We start from the raw sequence: 26,522 nt of genomic DNA on the forward strand, positions 1-26,522 counted from the left end.
GAGTGACGAAGACGAAAAGATCGACTTTTGGGAAGTGGACTCGCTGGTCCTTCGTATTTTGTGCGCGTGCGTTGATCAAGGGCGGCGTTGAAGAGTTCATTGACAATAGGCCGGGCTAATCAAGCATGGCTAGCAAGATGTGCGATTGAGATCTCTATCTGGATAGAGATTAGTCACTAATTAACTCATCAAGGTTGATACAGAATCATCGTGCAGCTTTGATATTTGTTTTCTTTATCTAGGACAAGGTATGATGGCAGACATACGAGTTCCAACTTCCAAACGCTGCGGTTTTGCGGATATGTGCTAATAATGCTGGCGTAACTTTGTTTCTGTAAGTTTATACAAGAAGTAATGAGTATTTTGTTATTTTTTTAACATCACCGGCTTTGGCAGTCGTCAAACTAAAAACCCACAAACATAAGACTCGGTGATTTTTGGAGCTGAATCAGATAAAAATATTTTTGTACATTGTAAGAAAAATACCAGCTATTATGGAATAATTGCCGTTTTGGTCACAATGGCTGTGTTTAATTTCGTCAAGTCACATAATCCCCTAAATGGCTTTCAACTTGTTATGATTTCTGTTATCATGCGAGGTAGCCCTTCGCATGTTCGGCCCCCGTAAATATTTTGTGACAGGGGGTAAGTTTAATCTTTTAGTACGTTTCATTAGGGGTTGCTTGATATCACGGTGCTTTTATTAAGGACTGTTTTAATGCCGTTGGGGAATATTAATGAGCGACGTTTTCGGTACAATACATTTTAATGTTGTGATCATAATTTAAGGCTGCCAATTCTCAAAAACATAACGCACTCACGCTAGCAGCTCTTTACGCAAAAAAAAAAAATCATTTCCTTTCCTTAATAAAACTTAGTCAAGGTAAAAGTGAAATTAGAAACACAATTCGGATTTGTATTAGCACTCCAACTCAACACACAAACTATAAAGTTTATTGTCATACGAAAGTCATCTCATGTGTCATGAAAGTGCTATGATTGCAGTTTCGGGTATTTAGAAATTGTCAACACTCTACAAGGAGAAAGCCGCAGTACAAATAGTGCTAGGGCCTTGTATGTTTTTGTCACACGACGGCCAATTTATACGAAAGAGACATCAGCTGTGATGTGATTTTCACTATGACATTGGAGTTATAGGACTTTCTTTTCATAAGTATACTAATATTTAGGTCTTGGGTATAGTTCAGTTCGAACTGTTCGTTGTGGAACGAAAGGCCCCAGGCTTTTCCGACTACCTTTTGCCCTTTGCTTATGTAGGACAGCCTATATGTAGTGACAAAGAAAGCTGCGCCCGTTTCACCCTGGTTAAGATTAAAGCTAAGATGATAGTTTATATAAATTCAGATTTCGTACAGTATTAATTTCACGGTCTAACTAAAATTAGACAGATTTAGCATCAGGACAAATATTTTAATTGCAAAATAGCACCTAATACAACATTATAAGATGCCGCAGTGTCTAGCTAGATGTGCTGTTAATTGGAATAAGGTTGTGTTGTCAACTTTTTGGCCGCTTTGGATGTAACGAACTATTTGACGCTGACTGTAGTTACTATTGATTATTTTCACATGTTAGCTAAGTAAACTCATTGTTTTCGAGCCAAAGTTCACCGTAGTTCCGTAATGGGAATATCAATCCAATGAAGTTTGAATGCTAGGTCGGATACCGCCCTTTAAACTTATCAAATTAGTTTCGTAAGTCTATTGTTTTATTAATGTTAATTCCAATCCAATATGGCATTTTGATGCACTTCTTTGATTTTCAAGCCCTATCTTCTGACGCAGACCTGTGATAGACAACGATATTCAAGATACTGTATTACGTCCATCCACGTATGTAAAGATGTTATTATGATATCGTACCGTATCGTATATGTTATGCTTTACTAAACTAACCATTGGCCGCGATTTTATTGTAACAACAGGCAGGTACATTGAAACTGCGTTAAGTTTCATTAATATACAACGGACTGAAAACGGACTACCAAGATCACGTACCTACATTAAATATTAAGTATTTTACTTACTAAAAATTTTCCTCGAAATATTTTCAATACGGGTGATGTTTGGGACTATTTAACTGGCCATTAAAACACCCAGTATACGTACCTACTACCTATCTCTTTAATTTAATGTTCCCCTTGTGACATCGTTGGCAGGCAGCAAATCGCTACAAAACGAACAGAACAAAAAGATCTATTCCATCACCATAGAGCGACTCGATTCAAATTGATAATCGATGTCAAGCCGTAAATCTGCGGACAGATGTCGGCGACCACAAATGTCGCCATTTGCATTTGATGTCGCTCCGACAATCTGACATCTCTCACGATTTTCCGGCTTTCTAAGCTCCATACAGGGTCGGTTCGCCGTTGGTCGTCGTTTTGCTCTTATCGCTGACGGGATTGAGATGTCGGTTGCATCACGCATTCAAAGTTTACAAAACCGTCTCTATCTATGGTCCAGTTTTTCTGGTCGGTAAACTTCACAGAGAAATAAGGTTCTGCACTCGTTTTGGTCTACTTTTGGTTGATCTGTTCAGTACCTAATTGCAAGTGAGCACTCTATCATCGCATTTAAATAGCGATCATATCTAGACAACCTGGATCTACCCAAGTTAAGCTTGATAATTAGAGTTATACAAAACTGTTTATTTATAGTCTCCTGATGTCATTTTCCAAGAGATACAAAATGTTACGAAATACTGTGAACTTTAGCTAAGTAAATTTTGTCACAATATGACATTTATTTGTTGGTATTAGGTATTAACATCACAATAATATTATTATCCACCGAGTTGGTAGCTTGATGAGGTCAAGGTTTAACTTGGAGGCCAACACAAATAGAATTGAAATCAATATGCTAATTACACATCCTTTGTTTTTATTAAGAATACATATTTTTCCCCTTACTTATTCCACATTATTAAATAGCTTAGTGATTATACCTTAGTAAAAATGACACGATAAGTGCATCAGAGTCGGATGTTTGATTTGAACAGATTATAACTTAATTCAAAGAATGGTTCAACCAATCTCACAGGAACGCCGCAGTTGGCTTCAATTCCCACGATGCGGTGAAATGACTTCGACCATTATAACTTGACCTTTTAATTATGGACCTTTTTGAAGACGTACAAATCACAAGTGTTACACTACAGGGCTCTTGTTACGATTTGCCTTGCACTTGATGTTCTGCTTGACTTGTCTCTGCGGGAGGTTGGTTTCGTTTCGTTTTGTTTACACTTCAAAATTAGTACATATTCGAAACTAAGTAACTACTATTTATAACATGATTTGTAAACAGTTATCATGTGTGATGTAAAGGGTTTAGACAATCGTCCGTGTTACTTGCCATGTAAAGAAAGCTGCAGTAAAATAACTGAAGCCTTTTTCTCAAGCTGCAGCGATATCAGAAAATTGTCTTGTAGTAATTTGTTTCTGAACTTTAAAACTAGCTTGATGTTAACAGTATGGTACCAATTAAGTGTTACCATGAAGATTGACAGAAGAAAGCCAAGGAGCAAGGCAAGGCAGCGAAAGTGGAATGCGCGGTCGCCACTTGCGTGATTCAGTCTATGTCCGGCACAGGCTGGATGTCAATTTATACCCTTACCGTGACGTTGGTAACACTGTTTATTTGACATTTGCGAATATGTATTTAATATCTGTTGTAAACTTGTCTATGGTTGTTTCTGTTTGCGATTATCCAAATAGTGCAACGTTTACATGATATCGATTCAATAATACACACTTGAAATCATCACGCAATCTTAGAAACTACAAGTGCTAGGAGTCTCAAATTTTGCATGGGGTTCCTTTTAGAACGTAGGTGCTCACTAAGACGGGATTTTGCAAATTCCAACCCCTAAGGGGGTAAAACGGGATCCACGCGTACGAAGTCGCGAACGGCCGCTAGTTTTTATTAACCGCGTTCAAAGAGTATTTACCGTAACTAAAACGAATAGTTGACATGTTATTTAGTAACAGTAGGCGTTCTGCGTAATGACCAAATAATGGCTTAATTTTTAATAAAACTACAAACTAGTGGACACGACAACCTGCTATTAGAAGCTTTGGCGTGTGACGGTGGGGACAAACTGATTTGAATATTAATATGGGCATAGGGCTAGAAAATGTAGCAACGGTGGTTTACAAAAGGCTCTTAAGCTATGGTGACAATCCCACTTGGTTACTTTTTTCACTAAAGTTTTTGATTCTTTTTACCCGATTGCGCCAGAAGGTTTTAATGTCACTGATTCTCAGCCATCTTTGCTCTATCTAACGAATATTATTTAGATAAAATCTTCTCCTATAATGGCGTTCAAGTCTTTTTGGGGCGAAGGCAATCATATCATTAAAACCCGAAATAAAACAACGAATTCTCAGCTTTTGTGGGAATCGTGACTCCACTTAGTAGTTAATTAAGTGCGATGCGTTGCTTTTGAACTTTTTTGTTTAGAACTAAACTTGATTAGATTTCAGTTTTTATTGTTATGATAGTTTATGTCCAGCATTAGTTGCTAGGATAATAGATTATTCAAAACAAACTCGCTAGCCTAAAAGCAACAGGCTTTGCACAATAAAAATAATACGGCTTGATAGAGGCATCTTGAAGGATGATAAACGATGCAAAAAAATAATTTATGCCGCTAACCTATCGGCTTAGGCAGTGAATGAATTTATGAGAACTGAATGATGAAAAAGCGTATCACGTCATTAATCCTTTTCTACGTAAAGATCTAATCTAATAAAAATGAGCTAGTCCAAAATGTCTATGACACGAAGGATACATAGGAAATAGTTTCTTTATTGGCCATTTATGTTAGTGAAGGGTCTTGACCACTCCCAGTGCCCTAATGGTTCCGTGAATGGAACCTTTAGTGGTCTATTTATCGAGGTTCACATCTCGAGGGGTGCTTTTTTACCCCACACGAAAGTACGAGTAATTTGTGGTAACCAAATAACTGCTTTTGGATTGGGATAATAGTTCTAATGCGTCCTTCAATTGTGGGTAAACATAGATAATCTTGAGAAATTTAAACGATGTACGAAGAAATGAGTTTAAAAGTATTTTGTACGATTACATTACATTCAACTTTTAACAACGTTTACTAAATAAATAAATAGTAACCAGCGTTGTATGTTTCTGTATTTTCTATTTTAGATTCTCTAATATCTGGTTTAAAACTCACGATAACTATTAAAGTTAGGTTTATAAAGTAGGTTGCTTTCTTAATTGTTGGTACAAGTCCTTGGCGGCAACATACAGTATATTACTCTACTGTTTATTTTACGTAATTACGTTGGAGAGACCTACGTCTTTTATTTACTCTTAGGGTGGGTTGCACCATCTTACTTTGACAGAAATTATGACAATAACCGGTGCTTTTTGTATGGAGTTTAACAGATTTTTGACGTTTGTCAAAGTTAAAGTAAGATGGTGCAACCAAGCCTTACTTACGGTTACAAGCATGTCAAAGGTTAAGCACGTGAAATATGAATACAACATATTTTTTTCACATTATTTTGTCCCTAAACGACGCTTGCGCATATTTCCTTGCTATTTATCATACGAAATACCAATACTATTGCAAATTCCTTACTAAAATCGTTTCAGTGTGCCCAAAATGTATTTAAACAGTTGTGCCTTGTGCGTGATGAAAACGTATCGAAAGCGTTTTGTTTGAAGTCGTCCCCGTTTTCGGAGCAAAACAACGTGAAAACAAACATTAGAACGACAGATGTGCAAACACTGATGTGTTGTTAAGTTTCATAATTTAGGAAAACTAGTGCATTTTCTATTACTTTTATGTTTCGGAAAAAATAAGCATTACTGTAAATATGGCTTAAAAACGACACCCCACGATGTCTTTAAAAATTACTGTAAGTAGCAATTCTATAAAGTAGGTATCAAATCACGCCAATATTATGTATCAATTTGGAATGGAATTGAATGCATTTGAATAAACCTAGAACCTTAATAGGCCTGTATTACTGTCCATATTCATATATCTTAATTTTCAATCCAGGGTAACCACAATTGCGTACTGCAAGGCAAGATCCAGGGGTACACAACAATTTCTAATGCTATTTAAAGAATGTTCCATTCTTTCTTTCAAAATCCGTACATGGTACTTAATAAGAAAGATATCGTGGAGTGTCGTTTGTAAGCCACAATTTAAAATTGAAAAATTTAGCATATTCCACTTTAAGTCTACTTGTATCATAATAATATCTGGGCATTTCTCCACTAAATGGAAAATCACTGTCCCAAGCTAAATTTATGTAGTAAACCTTAAAATTTCTCAGGTTTTTGTATCAATACCGACATAGAATTAGGTATTCTTAGCATGACATAGCATATTTAGTAATTTAATCATGGAATATTCGAATAAATAACCTCAAACGTCTCAAATCACAGTCCCCTGGTACGTCCCTTTTCCAGAATTACACATATTGTTACAAATGTTTATTATATTGCTGTTGATATTTGAATAAAAAATATCCAAATACATTAACAATAACAGTTAGCATCTTAATACATCACAAACATGTTTACAATATAATTTTAATCAAAATATCCTTCTGAGAATGCTGTCCTCAAATTATTAAAACATTCCCCTGTTAAAATTTTAAAACCGGTTTAAAGTCATATTTAGTTTTGGCGCAAAGCACTTAGATCGCAAAACGGAACGCAATAGGTGTTAAGGTTGTTCAGTTGTGTAGCTAGTGGGCAGCCGCTATTTTGTTTAATGCTACTACTGCGTCATCTGGTGAACCACGCGTCTCGGCCGTCAGTGAAAACATTCCCCTGGTGAGCCTTTTATTTTACTATTTTAAGAGTTTTAATAACGACAATTTGTTTAAATTAATTAATCTTCTAGTATGTAGCCACATAAGTTGCGTTTATTTTAATGTTTTTAAATGATATTGTTTTATGAAGTATTCACGTAAAAATAACATTCCCCTGGCGAACATTCCCCTGTCATTTCATACCACAGGGGACTGTTCATACTACTGTTTTCCTAGGTTTTGACCACTAAAATAACGTCTTTTTAGTAACATGAGAAGAATTTATAGAACAAAAACGTATAGCTGTGCAATTATGATATCATCGACTTGAAACATTACCCTAAAAGAAAAATTGAAAAAAAGAAGAAAAAAGAAAAACTAAATAAAATCAGTTTAAGATATGAGTTGTCGTGAGCATAAGGCTGTAAAAAAGGTTTGGAGGGAGCACTGTGCTAAGTTTCGTGCAAAAAAGAAAGTCATGAAGACATAACAAATAATTTGTGTTTCTTTACGAGATCGAATCAGAATTGAGGAGATCCGTAAACGAACTAAAGTCGGTGACATAGCCCGACGGATTAGCAAGCTGAAGTGGCAATAGGAAGGTACATAGTACGCAGAACTGATGGCCCATCGGCAGCAAGGTTCTGTAGTGGAGGCCGCGTGGACGTCCCACGCTGCGTTTTACGGTACACAAGGTGGACCGACGACATTATAAAGGTAGTAGGAAGGCGCTGGACGCAGGCCGCTACGAATCGATCAACATGGAAGTCTTTGAGGGAGGCCTATGTTCAGCAGTGGACGTCCTATGGCTGAAATGATGATGATGATAATGAACAAATAATTTCGGAAGGGAAAATACCTACATCTGATTCAGAAGATTTCGCAGAAGAACATCAGGCGCCTTTAAGATCATCTGACCCAACATGAAATAACAAGAATAGCGTTTCAATATTACATTCACCAGAAACGGGGTCAAAAAACAAAAATTAGCAGTAATAATGTTTTTTGTTTATTACTTTTTGTATTTTTTTGGTTCTGTTTTAAAAGGCAGGATACTACATTTTTGATTATTATAAAGACTGACTTTAGTGTCATACAATTTAAGTCTTAAAACTTAATTGTTCGTTAAGTTTAATGCTACTGTTATTAGGCTTAAGAAAAGTCATTATAAATTAGTAATATTTGTTTTAATAATAATATTTTTTGTTTCAAAAACTTACATATTTTTATAATAGCAAAGAAAAATAAAGAGTTTGTTTATTCAAAGAAAAATACTAATTGTTTTTGTCCATAATACATTCCCCTGGGTGGTTGCAACATTCCCCTGTCGCAATTTTGCGAAAAATCGCCAATAACTCAAAAACTAAGGGGAAAATGTGTGGGCTTTTTTTAGATATGTATTTAAATTACTATTGCCCTGAATTTCGTTAACAAAATTTCTCAACATTTAATAAAATTACTTCAGGACAGTCTTGTATGGACGATTTTCCAAATAGCAGAGAAACACCCATCTACCATTATACAAAATGTTCATCAATCATATCTGTCGCTCGTCTACGCCCAGAAAACGTCTCATTTGATAATAGGAAATCCCAATCGGTTGTTTTTCCTTAATACATTTAAAAAATCGTGCTCAGGTTTAGCACCCCTGCTCTAAACTGTAGTTTCAAGAGATTATGATGGTTAGATCCAACACGGTGACTGTTTTATTGTTTACGTTATGATGGATGCGGTGAGTTTTACCATTTCTAACATTTAGGTTTCTGGGATAAGTGGCGTAGCCTTTCCTCAGACATTACACTAGGTAACTAAAGGAACTGGTTTTTGTAGTGTATTATGATAAACTACAGAGAAAGCTCTACTCTATTTTGTGCTGAAATAACAAGTATCTCCTCCATATTTATTTATGAAACTTTGTTACGTTATTATGATTGCCCAGTAAGTTATTCTTAAGTTCTTTCTAAGCTTAAGACTTTTAGTCGGCCGATAGTTGGGTAGGGCTGTTAATCAGTATGGACAATGGACATGCATATAATAAGTGCGCACATTACACTGATTTAGTATCTGCCGATTCTTCATACAAATTGGAAGCTTACCAAACTATGGGCCGACTGTAGTCTGCGGCTAGGTTAAAAATTAGACATGCTGATGATGGTATACAAATACGATAAATACCTTACAACTTAGCGATAGAAAATCTCTAAAGTTCAACGTAAAAGCTGTGCCTAACTGTGAATGGTAAACGCGGCATTTGTTTACAAACATTTGCGTAATGTCCCTCTGGGGTCATTCTGTGACACGAGGTTAAGTGACATTCAACATGGGCGTGTTTTAAATTGCCTACGAGTAGGTAGGTACCACTAGAGTGCTGCTATTTGTCACTATGTAGGTATGATTGCCTATCAATAATGCCTTTGGAATTTTTTCAAGCACGTAGGCATTGAAAATGTTGGACCACATGTCATGAAAAATCATTAGTCTATGAAATATGAAGATTTTTTTAAGAATAGGGACATCTTTGCTTCTTCTGACATGTGTCACTGTTACTTCTCTACTTTCAGTGGGTAGTAATTTGGTTTCCTTTCCTTCTTGTATTCTTTTCGCAATATTTCAATTGAGACTGACCCTTTTTGAAAATGTATGTATGAGAAAAATGTCTATGGGTGGATGTAGTTTAGTGGTACAACCTTATAGGAAACATTAATGTAACATGCTCTCATCTAATTCCCATGATGTGGTTACGATCAATATCATTAACGGTAAACAATCCCATACAATAAATCAATGTATAGAAATAACTAAAGGTTCTGAATAATGTATTGGGCCCAACAGTTAGTACAGTTACTATTCGTTTCCGATGCTAATTGTGGTTAGCTATTATTTATCTATTAACATGCCCTTTTGAAAATGATTTGTTGTAATGAGAAAATTATACAAAAGTACCAAAATGTCTTTTGTTGCATTACATTCCATATTTATGAACATAACTTTCGGTTTGAACTACTTTTACTTTAATTTATTTAGGTGGGATAGTGACTGTTAATATTTAGTGACAATCGTAATCCGATGACTTCAGTTTTAAGAGCCAAAACTGGAAAAAATAATAACGATTTTAGTTTTTGTAAAAAACACGATTGCCTTGACATGACTGGACAATTCTGATACTACCTCCAACTTGCTTGTTTTTGTGCAATGGAAACCTAAACTAACTGTACATTATATTGACCATAACCTCTAATAGAAGCAATGGCGGGCGTACATTTTCCACTTAATTCGAGTTTAGTAACCAAGAAAGCGGCGGGAAGATTTACAGTTCAGACGGTATCTGCAGATAAAGTACCAGATAGTGTTTGTCTATTATCGAAATATTTACACCGAGTCTCGGTTAATTAATATTTAACAGTCAGTTTATTCGTGCAATAGTTTATATCGTCTTGTTTAGTGCCTAACAAACATTTTAGTGCATACTAAACAGTAAACTTGATTGCAATAAACCTAGATCAAGTAAACAAATAACTAAACTGAATGTTTGAAAGGCTCAAGCCGTAAGTTTTAATGTTAAACGAGTGACAATAAAGCTTACGGTAAGCTCTCAAAAATTAGGTAACTAGTTTCTGCTGCTTTACCAGCTCAGATTTAGTCTGACGCAAGAATTTTTTCTTGCGTCAGTCAGACTAAATCTGACTAAATTTTCTTTTTGAAAACATCGCACACCGACTAAATTCTTATTGTCGTAGATCGGAATTACTAATAAAGACACAAGAACCTTTAGTCTTATTCAAGAGGCGGAAGATTTTCCAATTGCGATTGACTCAAGCGCACCCTGGGATCAGCCATTCGACACGCGTTCGTTCTGCTAACATGTTAAGCTTTGACCCCCACCTTTTTCCTGTATATTGTCGGCGGCAGTAATTATTGGCTTCTTAATCAGTTTTGCTACACCAACGTAGAGGTAAGTATAGTCATAAATCACACAAGCAAATAATATTCTCACATAGGAAGTAGGTGCCTAACCTCTGTTAGATTTTATAGCTTGTTTTGTCTCCAACTGTATAACCATTGTGGTTTTCGAAGTCCAATTTGTATAAATACGTCTGGATGATATCTAAATCATTCCAGCCTATGACAGTCCACTGCTGGACGCTTCCAAGAAACGCAAAAATCACGATCTAGATAGCTATTAGACCTGTATCATGAATCAAATCTCTAGTATACTAATCTACACTCAAGCACATTCCAGTCCGTGATTGGTCCAATCACCTAGCGTTTTTGCCATTTGTAGCACTTTGCATTTCATCAATATGCATCAACGTTCTCAGTTATGGAGAATGAAAGCAGGATTTTCCACATTCCCAATTTATTGTTCCATAAAAGCATGTCTACTAGATATCCGCCTAGATTACAGGGACATGGCATCTGACTCGCCTGACGCTTATCAGCTTATCTATTTGGGTATCTTGATCGGCTTTCAAAACATAATGTGGTCCATCGCACCGTTTATGCTATTATTGTGGTTATAGCAAAATGCTCATGCTATTTATTACTAATACCTTTGTCAGACTATGAGTTTTCCCAATTTATTATATTATCATATCACTAAGGCTGGGTTGCACCACGTAACTCGTAACTCAGCCTTAGTAAAATGTTTTCATCCTTCCTTTAATTCAAACCATTTTTGGCCAGATTTTGAGAGCGATAGAGGTGTTAAAATTTGCTGTTCAACAATTTAATTTTGCTAAAATGAAGAACGTTTCTCTTTCAAGTGACTATCCTCCATAAATAGTGTCATTTCCATGTGAATATAATTTGAATATTCTTGAATTCATTGACCTTTCCCCGATAATCTTAAGCTGCAAGCCTCATCAATGAAAACTGGAGTACAATGATACTCATAGCGGCATCTCGGATTAGAGAAGCACAGATAACACATACAGACCACCGCAAAAAGTAACAAATTTCTTTTCTTATGTCCTCAGGATAAGGTAAAGAATACCTCAGTTTTTGCTGATGCATCACTGTACCATCGATGGTACAGATAGATAGTATTGTTTGTTCAGAATTGCAAATGCGGCGCGGCTGATCGCTTGTAATTAGGTGTTAACTTTCTAACATTGATGGCTGGACGTAAACTTTGTGTAATGTATTTTGCATACAAAAAGCTTAAGCATAATAAAACTTTAGTCTGTCTGAGAATTGACACAAACATCGCATATCTGGATCTGAACTCTGACAAGGTTTTTAAATTGTTAGGCTGAGTCGCACCACCTAATTTGGTGTTTTACGTGTATTTTATGGGTTTGACAGATTTTTGACGTTTATCACAGTTAAAGTAAGATGGTGCAACCCAGCCTTATTATCGTAATACATACAACAAGTCAAACTATATTTTGACTTGTTGTATGTATTATTATTATATTGTTTATTTAGTACATAAGCCCTCAATGTAACTGTTTGTTGTCCCAAATAAAGAGAAAAAAAAAAAAGTCAAACTAACCATAAAAGCAATAAAAGTGACTCAATCTTCATTTGTCATTGTCCTGATAATGTCACAACTTCTAGTTCTCAAACGATTGACAGACCCAAACACAGACAAAGTCGCGGGCAGAACTGGTAGAAGTTACCTATAAATAAATCCTGTCGCCGGTTTGTCAACCGCTTGTCAGTTGTTACCAGACAATGACGTCATAAATCAGCAAACGTGGGAGTGTTGAGTCGTTTTAATTGCTATTCAGGAGTCGACGTCCAATTTGAGTCTCTATTTGACAATTACCGGCTCCCAATTTAATGGCTGACTAAACTAACCTCTTTAAAGTTTAATGATATAATTTATAGTAGTAATTTATGGTCTACAAATGCAGTTTCTGATTCTGACTAGCCTGATTCTGTTGTATTTTGCGCGCCAATATTTTTCAAGTTGGAAACTAGACTGCTTATTTTATTTGTTAGATCATTTTCCTATTTCTTAATGAAACTTTTTTCGACCCTTTTATTTTTACGATAGTTAAATACTTTCAAACTGTTAGGGCGATAGCACTCGATGTAACGTACCCAATTTTAAAACGCATCTTCTTCATTTGTGCCAGTCAAATTGATGTTTATTCATGTAAATAGTAGTACGTAGGGTTTAGGCAAATTCTCAAGCTTAACTCCAAACTTATTCACGAATTGGACCAGTTCCGATTGTTTACATTCACATTAACACTGCACTAAACCGCGGTTACCGGTAAATGTCACTTACGCAACCACGGTAACCGTGCGCGGTAATTAGAGCAGTTCCCATGGGTATCGTGCACTCGTCACGATCTGTGCTGACTGTGGTTTGCAGAAGATCTCAATCCTAAAAAAAGCTTTGTTTCCAGTGCCTAAGTCTGATTTAAACTTTTAAACTCTTTTAGACGTCCCAACGACTTTTTCACTACCTCTGCTTGAGGAGAGTGACGTGACAGTAATGAAGAAGCAGCACAATATTATAGAGTCCAGTCATTATTTTCAGGCTTTTTCAACACAAAAGTTTTTTATTATCATTTTACTAAGCTGTCCAGTCCAGCTTAGCATAAGGAGAAGTAGCGCCTAAATTCTATACTATTTTCCCAAAACACATTATTTTTTCTCAAAAAACTAGATTTTTATGATTATCATTTTATACCTACCAAGAATAAATCGGTCCGGCATGGCAGATACAATAACATTAAAGTCTATGCTATATTAATTACAGTTGACCTACTAATAAACAGTTCTATTCAGCAATCACAAAAGCTTTATTAGGTACTTAACATTCGCCATACAAGTTATTAACTATTAACATTCACAGTAAATTATACTATGTACAATAGTTTTAGTATTTAGTTTGGGTTAATATGTATTTATTCTTATGACTCTTACCGTGTTTAGTTTAGATCCTTTTTCTTCGACTAGATCCTTCCTTGCGACTTTCCTTGTCGTACGTAGGTAGCTTGATTTTAATGTTGAGTGGTTATATTTCTTAAGTTTTATGTTATCTCGATCTCATCAAGAATAAAATGGCTCTAAAACATGTAATAAAATATTTGAAAAACATCAAGAAGCTTTTAAAGTTTTAAACCGCGAGGGATATAAAATTAAAACAAAATCACACCTTTGATCAAAGGAGCATAACAAATTGATGGAACTAAAGGCAAATAAACTATTAGATGGTTCGTAAAAATGGTTACCGCAGTATATCAAGGTTATTTTCAACCGACTTCAAAAAAGGAGGAGGTTCTCAATTCGACCCGTATGTTTTTTTTTTTTTTTTTTTTTTTCTATGTTTGTTACGCGATAACTCCGCCAATTATGAATCGATTTGAACAAATCTTTTTTCGGCGTATAGGTAATACCTCAAGGGTGGTCCCATTTAAATTTAATAATAAAAAAAACAACCCCCAAGGGTGGAAAATTGGGGATGAACTTTTTTATACGCAATATCTCCGCCGATTATAAACCAATTTGAACGGTTATTTTTTTGTTAATAGGTATTATCAAAAGGGTGGTTTCATGCGAATTTGAAGAAAATATTTCACCCCCAAGGGTGGAAAATTGGGGATGAACTTTTTTATACGCAATATCTCCGCCGATTATGAACCAATTTTTTTTGGTCTCAGTGTACTGCCTACCTTCAGTGGTAACATCAAGGTAATAATTAGTTAACTAAAAAGCAAGAAATAAGTAAAATTTTATAAAAAAAAATAAAACCGACTCCAAAAAACCTACACTAAAACGTAGAAAAATAATTACTAATTACCTACTTATTTATTAGGACGAATTATTAATATTTATGTAGGTATACCATGATTGATACTTTTGGAGTCGGTGCAGGCAAACTTTACATGTTTCATAATCTTGGCACCGACTCCAGAAGTATCAATCATGGTATACCTACATAAATATTAATAATTCGTCCTAATAAATAAGTAGGTAATTAGTAATTATTTTTCTACGTTTTAGTGTAGGTTTTTTGGAGTCGGTTTTATTTTTTTTAGATTTAAGCGAAGTGTTAATAAAGGGAATGTTTAATTAGAAACGACTATACTTAACCGAATGTGATAAGTGACGAATTGACGACATTACTTCGGTCCCGGAGTCCTGAGTACGCACGTCATCTCACCAGAAATAGTAAATCTTCCGTCGGCTTGATGTATTTCTGTATCCATCTCTTCTCTTGTACGTTCAGTAAAGTACACGGATGATTTAATACGGTAATGCATTAGGAACAGTGCGGTCTCGCCTAGGGATTGCAAATATTCGATAGATTTCTATTTCGAATATTCGAATATTTTTTTAGTGATATTCGAATATTATTCGAATATTCGAATACTTTCAAAAAAATAAAAAGTACTTAAATTATCAATGTTTTATTGCTGGTTTTATTGCTTTAAGAACTATATTTTAACTATTTAACAATATAGTTTTTAAAACAGTTATAAAATTCTCATCATCATCATCATAATTTCAACCATAGAACGTCCACTGCTGAACATAGGCCTCTCCCAATGACTTCCACAATGACTGCTTGGCAGCGGCCTGTATCCAGCGCCTTCCCGCTACCTATATGAGGTATTCGGTCCACCTTTGTGGGTGGACGTCTCACGCTGCGCTTTTTGGTACGTGGCCTCCACTCCAGAACCTTGCTGCCCCATCGGCCATCATTTCAGCGTACTATGTGATCTGCCCATTGCCATTTCAGCTTACTAATCCGTCGGGCTATGTCAGCGACTTTAGTTCGTTTACGGATCTCCTCATTTCTGATTCTGTCTCGTAAAGAAACCCTGAGCATAGCCCTCCCCATAGCACGCTGTGCAATTTTGAATTTATTTATAAGACCTATTGTAAGAGGCCACGTTTCCGAGCCGTGTGCCATCACTGGTAGAGGTAACACACACTGATTGAAGAATTTCGTCTTTAGGCACTGAGGTATTTTGGACGAAAAGATGTTTTATAGTTTCCCGAACGCTGCCCAGCCGAGTTGGATTCGACGATGTACCCTTTTCTCGAAATCTAATCTACCTAGCCGAATCGTTTGTCAGAGGAATACATACTTGTCAACAGTCTCGAGAATCGAGCTCTAACCGAAACATGGACGTTGGACCTAAGCTTCGTTTTGTCCACGTACATCCGAAGGCCTGCCTGTTGAGAGACTCGATTAAGGTCTTCGAACATTGTGCCGAGGTCTTCAAGCGATTCTGCCATGATCACAATATCGTCAGCAAACCGAAGCTGAGTGACGTATTCGCTATTGAAAGGTAATTATGCCTAATCCTTTCCATTCAAGGAGCTTGAAAGCGTCTTCCAATGCAGCGGTCAACGGTTTCGGAGATATAACATCTCTCTGCCTCACGCCTCGCTGCAGAGGAATCGCTCTCGTGCTCTGCTCCTGTACTCGGCTCGACATGGTAGCGTTTTTGTATAGGTATTTCAGCATCTCGATATACCGATAGTCAATACGGCACCGCTGAAAAGACTGCAGCACTGCATAAGTATCGATCGAATCAAAGGCCTTCTCATAGTTCAAGAAAATCATCACCACGCTTCTATCCCATGCCTCTGGCGTTGTTCCTTAGAGTAAGACGGGACGAGTTTCGGTGTTCCACCCGCGTTCAGAAGCTCCCAGGTTATTCCGTCATTACCCGGTGCCTTGTTGTTTTTTAGCTGTTTGAGAGCCTTCCTAATCTCGTATAGGCTGATATACGAGATGTCTTTGGTATAGTGTCGCGTTAACCTAACACTTGCATCTGTTGCTGAGTTATTAACAGGTTTGGAGGTATGTAGCTGTCCATAAATATTTTCGATCTCACCCAGAACCTCGGCTTTTGTTGACATTACCGTCCACCGTCTTCAGCATCGTTAGCTGACTTTGCTCAATAAAGGTGTCTCTTTCAGGTAATTTGGAACCTTGGTTTCGCAAGACAACTTATCGTTCACTAATGACGTCGGAAGCATCAATGACTACTTCTTTTAGTTGGTGATATGTATTTGATGCCTCCGACCACATTTGCAAACACTAAGTTGTATTCGTTCTATCTTTTCTGTTTAATTTTGTAATATTCGAATATTCGAATACATGTTAATTTACTATTCGAATATTAAATTTGGAATCTAAATTCGAATATTCGAATATTCGAATATTCGATTGCAACCTCTAGTCTCGCCACCATATTTCAGAGCTCCGAAGAAATAACTTGTGGGAAATTAATAAAACACTTAAAAGGATCTGGACTAAAATACCCGGGCTGTTGGCGGGAAGCCAAAGCTCCGGTCATCTCTTAGATTAGAATGTGATGGCCGCCTAGTATAACTTGGGCACATTTATGGTTTTGACTCAGTGCGCGTAACTTACTAACTTTATAGTATAGGGAAATAGACGACTTATTTTGATGATGTGTTTAATGATTTTTGTTTTTTGTTGCAGGTGAATGCTGGGATAATGGAACGCTCTATCTAGGTAATAAACTCTCCTAAGATATATTTTTCGGCCAAAATGTTATAAAATAAAATAACCAAATATGTAGGTACATTACATGTAAGATTTAATTAGTAAAGTGCTTTTCAGATTGATATTAATGTATTTTTGTATAATAATATTCTGGATTAGGTATAATGAATCAATTAAGGAAAAACGTGTGCCTGTAATAGTGTATTATGAAATACGTAAGTTCATAATGATTGATGATATAAGTAGGCATATCCACAATAAATTACTCATTTACTCATTATTTTTACTATTATTTCAAATACGTTTGGCATTGAGACATCAAATATTGTTTTATTTACATTATAAGTCCAATTAATGTTTATTTCATTATGACATAATGCTTCAAATTATCGCTAATGTGGTTTTGATATATCCTCTTTGATTGAATTTGTGTGGCACAATTGATTATGAAATAACATGATTAGAAATAATAATAAACTTGATTTATAATTACAAGGATAAAAACTCGGAATTTTTGGTTTATTATAATTCAAAAAATAAGAATTACAAAGTATTTTTTGTAATAGGTACTAAAAAGTTATTTTAAGTTTAAATTAGAGATACTAACCAAACTGTTTCGCTGTCTGACTGAAAATACAAATGTTTTCATTAGAAATGCTGTGGTTTTAGCGAATATTACTTATTTTCAAAATACTGCAAGTGTTTTCAGTAAGATAACAAATACATTATTCATTTCTCATTTAAATTCGTCACAAATCATATTTAATTTTGGTAATTCGTTTCACTTTAGAATTCTGCACGAATAATCACCATGTCAAAACACATTCGTACAATAGTTCCTATTGTGTGTTCTAAACGCTTCAGTTGAAATAAACCTGAACTGAACCGTGAATTAAGACGTTTGAGAGTACGGTTCACTGGCTCGCCGATCAAACGTCATTTTACGGTCGGTGGATCATTCTCTAATAGACCAGTGGTTCTCAAATATATTACTGTACACTTTAGTCGTCTTACTACTACAAATAAATAAACACTGTACGTACCGACGTATCGTACAAAACTGAGAAGAAAATACTTTTGAGGAAATCTGACAAGGCCCTTTTATCTTCACATTGTGCCAGTTCTAGGGTGAAGGCAAAAATCACGAAAATTCCTCTCCCTCTGCAAGTATTTTGCATAAAACGAGTAACCTAGACTAGACTAGAAGCGCAGTGTAAAATGTCCAAGGATAATTATTTATTTTATTTAAAAAATAAATTAAAAAAAACCTAGGTAATGTGATGTAAAAGTATTGACTAAAATCAACGAGACAATGTTGAAATTCCCTGAAATTCAGATCTAGGTCCAATATTAGGATGTTGATATTCCAATTTAGTTTATTTTGAAGAAAAAAGTCTATGTTTTAATATTCTTTCAATATTTTGATTCTGTTGATGGAATGTTGCGTAAAAAAAGAAATGTTGAGATCCAATGCCCCAGATTTTACTTTAGACAATCTACTTTCGTATTGTTGTAGTTCTGGCGTAAAATGAGTCATCTGTGGTGTGAATTTGCTTGAACTGATTAGCTTGATGTTATTATAGTAAAAGCTTATAGTCAAGAGTTATTGACCGTGGCGTGGCCGCGTGGTAGCCAATATTAATATACCCTATAGTAAAGTCAAAGACTCGCTGCCGATGGGGCAATAAAACTTTCGTGCGCTAGGGAGAGACGCGTGCGGTGCATCCCTTATAGTAACAGTAGTCGAACCTTAACTTCGAACTTCACCTATGTTCTTCTTTCTGATTAATTTCGTTGCGGGTCCAATGACAGTTTAATTTTCCTCTAGGACAAACTTGACCTTCACTGGTTGGGTTTTTATTGGCTGACCGCAGCTGTAGATCCTGGCTTACAGGAGTTGCAGCGGTGGGAACAAAAGGTGGAAATAGTCCCGCATACCCTAGTAACATATTAATATTATTCTTCAAAACGCGTTCTGTGCTTTATTTTTGTCACTTAAAACTTCGTAGTTTGTATTTAACATTTGCAATTTTTTTTACAATATTGTAAGTTAATGTAACATAAAATACACATTAGTATTCTTTACATACACTACACACATACATAATTTATCCATGTTTTTGTTAGATTCTACATTTTGTAAACTTGTGAAAAGAAGTCCTTGAACTTTGAAGGCTAATTAGGTACTCAGTTTAATTAATTTTAAAAATAATACCTACTATGTTTTAACAGCAGAAACTTACTTGTTAATGATTATACTATTTATGATGTGCTTTATTTTACTTTATGTCGGATATCACTAAAATAGACGCCCATTTAGCCATGCTACTTAAGCTGTCAAAAAGATAAGCAAAACTGACCAAAGCTAGAATGTGACGTGCAAAATGCATGTCGGTGTAAGCTAGAATGTGACGTGTTTATGACCACAGTTCAAAGAGCCACGCGGTGGCGGATTAGCCACCGTTTCGCCACGGTCCTGCCAAGTCAACTACGAGGACAATACCGGTGGCCTTGTGGCTCTGTATCGGGACAGGGCGATGACCCGGAGACGTAGTGATGGGGATTTGTCGATTTTGGAAGAATGAAATGTCTGCCGCACTAATATGGACGACACGAAACGCGATGTAATCTCTTGAAATCTAGGCTCTTACAATGTAAGTGTTACATGATAGGTTACATTATTTAAGTTTTAGAGATGATATTGAACGCGTTTTTAAATTCAAGATCCAACAAAATACAAATCAGATTAGATAGAGATAGAGGAAAAATAAAATAAAACAGAGGAAGAGGAAGCATGCAAAAGTTTTTTTAGTTACAAATAAACAATTATGTACCTACCAGAGCTTTCTTTTTAAGCTGGAAAAAAAAGGTTAATGACTTGAACGGCTCAATTTAATAAAGCATGTTCGGTGTTATGATACTTAAGTTCGTACTAATTTATTGACGTAAAAAAACCATGAACGAGTCCTTTTTGGGCAGCGTTCGAGAGTGGACGTGCACAACACGTGCGCTCCAGACGGTCCGACCCGAAAAGACCCTTGCAACTTGCAAAGCCCTACCGCGTATAATACAAACGGTCGTAAACCCAAAGTGCATTTTAAGCCGTGGAACGTAAACCAACAAACAAAGTGATCAAAAATAACATAAGTACAAATCAAATTAATTAACATAATTAGTACAGTGCTGCAATCGTGATAATCAAGCGAAAACTAACCAAAATTAAATAACATGTAAAAATTAAATATAAAACAATACAGTGTTACAATAGTGAGAATCCCACGAAAACAAATCAAAATTCAATAATATAATAGGTAACAGTGTTACAAGAGTGATAACCCAAATATATAAAGCTCGATTCCTATTATTAAAACTAAAATCGCAAATATTCTGATATACTTTTATCAGAACTAGCATCCAGTGTTAAATTTAGTATTAAAAAAAAAACGCAGCATATGTACTTATCATAATATAATTACATATTTTTACTGTATATTCAATCATCTTCTTCCAAAAAAAAAAAAATATTTAACTAAATTAAATAAATTAATAGGTACATGATATACGAGAAAAAAAATCCGCCAACACAGTGAGTGGGAAAAGCCTCCAGGTACCAGAGCAACACCTAAGTCAAAGGAGTACAAAATCAGCTAAATCGGCGAAACCTGGTGAGATCTTTCCTTATTTTTCTATATTGACATATCCAATATCTACTGTGTTTACTCAAAAACTTTAAAAAAAAACAATATTTAGGTAAAAATTGTTTATACCAAAATTAACGCGCATACGAGCGCACAACTTACTGTCAATATAAATCCCAGTCGCAAAAAACAAAAGCAGTGTGTTTAAATCCTAGCTAAATCATCTCTTATAATAAATAGTACCTAGGTAGATTCAGTATTTACTTTGCTAACTAAAGATAACAACTAGTAGCCCTTATTTACTTCTCATTTTACATACCACTTTAATATCAAGGAAACGGACCTTTGTGCCGTAAAACAATAAATAGTCGGGGAAAAAAATCACTGTATCCCTACAGATGTAAAGTCTTCAAATACATTCAAACAAAAAAAAAACCCATTGCGCCAACTTTCCAAAGGTCAACCAAAGAAACATCTTGTCACCATAAAAAGTTTCCAAAAAGCAATAACTTAATTCTAATATTGGACTAACAAAAGAAGATACAAGCAACAAACACACAAACAAAAACAAATTTCTCACGAAACGCACACAAATTATCCCACAGAAACAAAAGTGAAACCTTGCGTAATATAAACAAAAGAAACCCAAGGGTCAGCAACATCTGCACACAGCTGTAATCCATTCAAAAGTATAATTACAAAAAAGAGGCGTCCTCACATAAAACTTTTGCCAAGGAAAAAAAAACACAAAAGACCGAAATACAATAACAATTTAGTCATAATTCACTAACCCTCTAGTTATAAGCCCCTTTCTACAGCTAAAAAACGAAGGCATACACTTTCAAACTACCTGGCGATGGAAAATATCTACCTACTTTGAGAAAAAGCTTACCATATCAACGACGAACCTATGTATCCCAGACTTTATCAAAAAGCGACCAGACAAGATCTTGTACATTTTAACGAGAGATATAAACCTAGCGGTGAATCAGCAATCAAAGAGCAGACTAGGTACCTGGAAAATCATCAAAGAAATCTTGAGCCTAAAAGAATCAGGATTACTGCCATATTTAACACATGCGTAGACAAATACTATCAACAGAACATCAGCTCACCGGAATCGAAAAATTGAAAGAGTAACCTATTTGATAGCAAGAAAACTCAAAACTGGAACTAAAACCTTACCATTTACTATTTAATGAAGAAATTCTATAGAAACCACAAAATATTCAAATCGATTGCAGAAACTACGTATTCCAATAAGAAACTGCAGATTGCAAGCAATTTAAGGTGAACCTACAGTGTACACATACAGCTCAACAAACTCTGCTCTACAACCTCATCGGAAAACGGATTTCAACCAGAAAATTTGAATCTAATAAGATCTTTTCTATGAGAATACATTCTTACACCAAGAGCATAAAAACCTAATCCAACGAGGCAGTTAGCACTGTCTTTTGCCTCGAGAGGACAATTCATGGATATCTTGAAGACATAGGAAAATAACTTAAGTGCTAAAAGAAATTAAAAATATCCACGGAAAAAAAAATATCCACGAAACAGCGAAGAAATAAAAACCTGATGGAAAGGATGGAAGAAACTCAATGTAACAATCACCCTGCATAAAGATCATTGAACTAAAAAGAAATCATACTAGATTACACCAAGGCGAACCGTTTAATGTTAGGAAAATATGAACGCGCTCCTAAAATGCCGTTTTTAGTGGCCCGCCGTCCGCTTACCGCATCAAGCACTATCCAAGAAACAAAAGAGAGAAGACTAAATTAACCCACCATAAAAAGAAATAAGAAAAGCAGCACAAGAAACATTAGATATTGAAAAATAATGTCAAAAGACAGCGAAAAAGACGACAAAAACCCAGAACCGCATAATTATATCGATGGAATAGTCAAAAGTGCAAACAAATCAAATAATCAAAGAGAGAAGATTTATTTAGCCCAAGATAAAAAAAAAATAGATATAAGAAATATTTCACCGAGGGAAAACAGACAACAAAGAAGACGACAAAAACCCAAAACCACAGTTATCGCCGTAGTAATTAGTTTAAAAAAAAAAGAGTCAAGTTTTTAAGAGGTTGTGGATAAATGGAACTAAAAATTAAACATCTACTATCCAAGAAATAGAAAAGAGTAAACAAACTCAATTATGACACAAAGAAATAAGAAATGAAGCATAACAAATATCTGACCCGGAACATGTGAACAAAGAAGAAGACTTCAAAAACTCAGTACCTACCTAACATAGACCTCAGGAGAAAAATGAAGATATTCTAGCAGCAGTACAAGAACCAATACATCTCACCAAAGGCCAGACCGCCCGTCTCATCACAGCAACGCTCAGTCCTACCAACGATATCAAGAAAAGTAGCATAAAATTGGAAAAAAATGAAGCCAGTCTTGTAGCAGTAGAACTAAGAAAAACCAAGCCGCCTCACCAAAAGCCAGACCGCCCATCCCATTGCATCAACGCTCAGTCCCACCAACGATATGAAGAAAAGAAGCATAAAATCGGAAGAACAATGAAGCTAGTCTTGTAGCAGTACAAGAACTAAGAATAACTAAGCCGTCTCACTAAAAGCCAGATTAAGCTAAAGAAAAGAAATACAAGAAATATTTGACCTGGAGGAATATATAGGCAGAAAATAAGACGATACAATTAGGAGAACAATGAAGCTAGTCCAACAGTAGTACGAGAACCAAGAATAAACAAGCCACCTCCCTCACCAAAGGCTAGACCGCCCATCTCATCGCACCACGCGTTTAGTCCTTCCAACGACATTAAGAAAAGAAGTAGAAGAAATATTTAATCTGGAAGATACAGAGACGACAAAAACGTAGTACCGCAGATATCAAGAGAACAACGAGGCTAGTCTAGCAGCAGTACATGAACCAAGAACAACCAAAGCCATCTCATCAAAGGCCAGACCGCCCATCTCATCGCATCAACGCTCAGTCCTATCAACGATAACCCGTCTTTACCTATTTTCCTAGACCAGGCTCAGGATGCATATCTACTTGGTTGTGGTCGACCGGTTGCGGTTTAAAGACGCAGCGGCTAGTCGGCCGTCCTCTCCCATCCCAGAGCGTGTCCTTCCTTAAAATTGTGCCTCCTGGTATGCCGGTTTGACCGGAGCAGGCCTCGTCCTGGCTGGGTGAGCACTATCGTATCGTATCGTATCGTATCGTATCGTAAAAAAACCATGAACCTATTCCAAGGAAGTTACTCTACTACGATTCTATTGTTAGTGGCACATCACTATTTTAAAGACCATAGCGCCACTGGACAAATTAATGGTTTGTACGCGATTAACTTGCGTAATTATTACGCTGATGAAATAGTAGATCTGAAGTAGGTTTTATTTGAATACTCAAGGCCAAACGACACATAATACTATGAATTAACGTTAAAACGTAGTTTATTCATACAAAGTAGAGGTCTCAATTCAAGAAGAAAATATTACTAATTTTCAAAGAGATCACTATTTCCATAACAACTACTAATCTAATTGCCATTGAAAACTCACTGAAGGCAAAGTTTGTCCCAGGGGAAAGTTAAATTGTCTTTATACTTGCAACTAAATTAATCAGTAGAAAATAGGAGGAACAACGGGTAGTAATGCACCGGTTATTCAAACAAGCTGATGAATATGGATGGCGACTCCCGTAGGTGTCCGATTGTGATGTAACACCGCACGAGATAGCTGGGAGCTGTAGGAGATCACGCCAAAGATTAATTAACACAGAAGGTCATAAAAAGGTAGAATATGATGCCTCGGAGGTACGTTAAACCGTTTTGGTAATATGGAGTCATGTCAAAAACCATTAAGTTATTCTGTCAGATTTGTGACAAGACCAGGGTTGACATTCAGGCATACAATACAACTAACATGATAGGATAAACTTTGGAAATGGAAGTTCCTTAATCGAGGAGTTACTTACTGGCGGCTGAAAATGAGCTGAACTTAATACTATTTCATAATATGATAACTAACAGATAATAAATCTTACGTTCAGTAGACTTTGCTGTAATTCTGGCTGGGATCAGAACATTCATTACGGAGATAATCTATGATGCTCTGTTAAACTGTTTAATAAGAATAAGGTTTCTTCAAAATGAAGGCAAGGTAGAGTAGGGAATAATAAAATGCAAGAAGTGCAAAATGTAGAGACTCAATAAAGCGCAAGCAGTGCTAGTGGACTGTAATTTATCTGTTACGAAATGCAAGATATAAATATCCGTAACACACTCTTAAACAATGAGATTTAGGCAAATTACTCTCTCTAATGTCTTGTCTGTGCCTTATATTAATAAAATGTATGCAGCTGTTGACTCTACAGTGTGGGTGGCTGCGCTCGACTGCAACTGTAACTTACAACTTACTGTTACTGTAGGCGATGACGTCTGATTGTTTCGGCCATTGCTGACGAAGTGCTTTGCGACAATACGCAAGTCATCGAACTTTAACTGTATTACATATTAAGTAAGTAAATTACGGGACTGACGTGATTGGCCGACTATCAAACGCTGTAATAAAATTATTTAAAAACAGCCTTTGGTACCCATTCAGGCTCTATTAGAGGGTGGTATTATTAACCCTACCACTGCTTCGGGACAACAAATGGGTCAGTGCTGAGAAGAAGCAGCGCAAGAAACTCAGTCACCATTTTTTAAGTAATATAGCCCTTTTCTACTATCACTTTGGTACTTGATTCAACAGACATTCCATTGTAGCGTAGGAATTCGCAATATACACTTTAGGTACCTACTAACTTAACTATTGGCATGCGCTATTATGACGTTAAATTATTCTGTATTGAACCTTATAATGAAGATGGGAAGTTCAATATCCATTGGAGAATTACCTCATTTGTAATAGTTTGATGTGATGTTGCTGGGTACAATACATTACCTCTAAACTCCACTAACGACCGATTGTTTATAAACAAACTGTTCCACGAAGGAATCTCGTTGCGTCAAAACTTTAACGTAGTATACTTGTGATCACGGATGAAACGTCATTCTGTAAATACATGTTGCTTAATTTGAGACCCAGGTTTTTCAATTTTAACTTTTAAGGCTGGGTTGCACCATTTTAACTTTGACAAACGTCAAAAATCTGTCAAACTCCATACAAAATACCCCGGTTATCGTTATAGTTACGGTCAAAGTTAAGTGGTGCAACTCAGCCTAAGTTGACTAAAATGTCCCGTTAGCTTATTGTTTTTGCTTACCTACGTCAATCTGTAAGTACCTAGTAGACTCATGTTATTACACAAATGTTGCTTTGAGACTCGTGCGTGCTCCTCAATTTTAACAAAATGTCCCGCAAACTCTTGTTTTCCGCTCGAGCGTCCCAAATTTTGGTGATTGGTCGAGTGGTCTTACGTTCCTGCGTTCTTGAGCATTAAACGCGCGTTAGTTCCGTGCGCAGGAGCAACTAGGTCCGGCAAATGAGCCGTAGTGTATTTATTCTGTGCTATAATGGCGCGAGAGACGACATTCCGGGACAAAAACAGCGGTATGGAAATAACTTGAGGGAATACTGGAGACAAATTATTGTTTGTTGAGTTGATGCTTGGTGGAATTTTATGCCATGCCATTG

At 36.1% G+C, this 26,522-nt stretch overlaps 1 long non-coding RNA gene across 1 annotated transcript in view; it reads left to right on the top strand.

The window, feature by feature from the left end:
- LOC135081523 (uncharacterized) overlaps nt 1–26,522 on the top strand; it is a 162,355-nt gene that overhangs the window by 16,312 nt on the left and 119,521 nt on the right. Inside the window, exon 2 of the long non-coding RNA XR_010259212.1 lies at nt 17,238–17,270. This is a non-coding gene — a long non-coding RNA (uncharacterized LOC135081523). The remainder of the gene's footprint in view (nt 1–17,237; nt 17,271–26,522) is intronic.

The sequence above is a fragment of the Ostrinia nubilalis genome, chromosome 20, assembly GCF_963855985.1.
Source record: "Ostrinia nubilalis chromosome 20, ilOstNubi1.1, whole genome shotgun sequence".
NCBI classification, from domain to species: domain Eukaryota; kingdom Metazoa; phylum Arthropoda; class Insecta; order Lepidoptera; family Crambidae; genus Ostrinia; species Ostrinia nubilalis.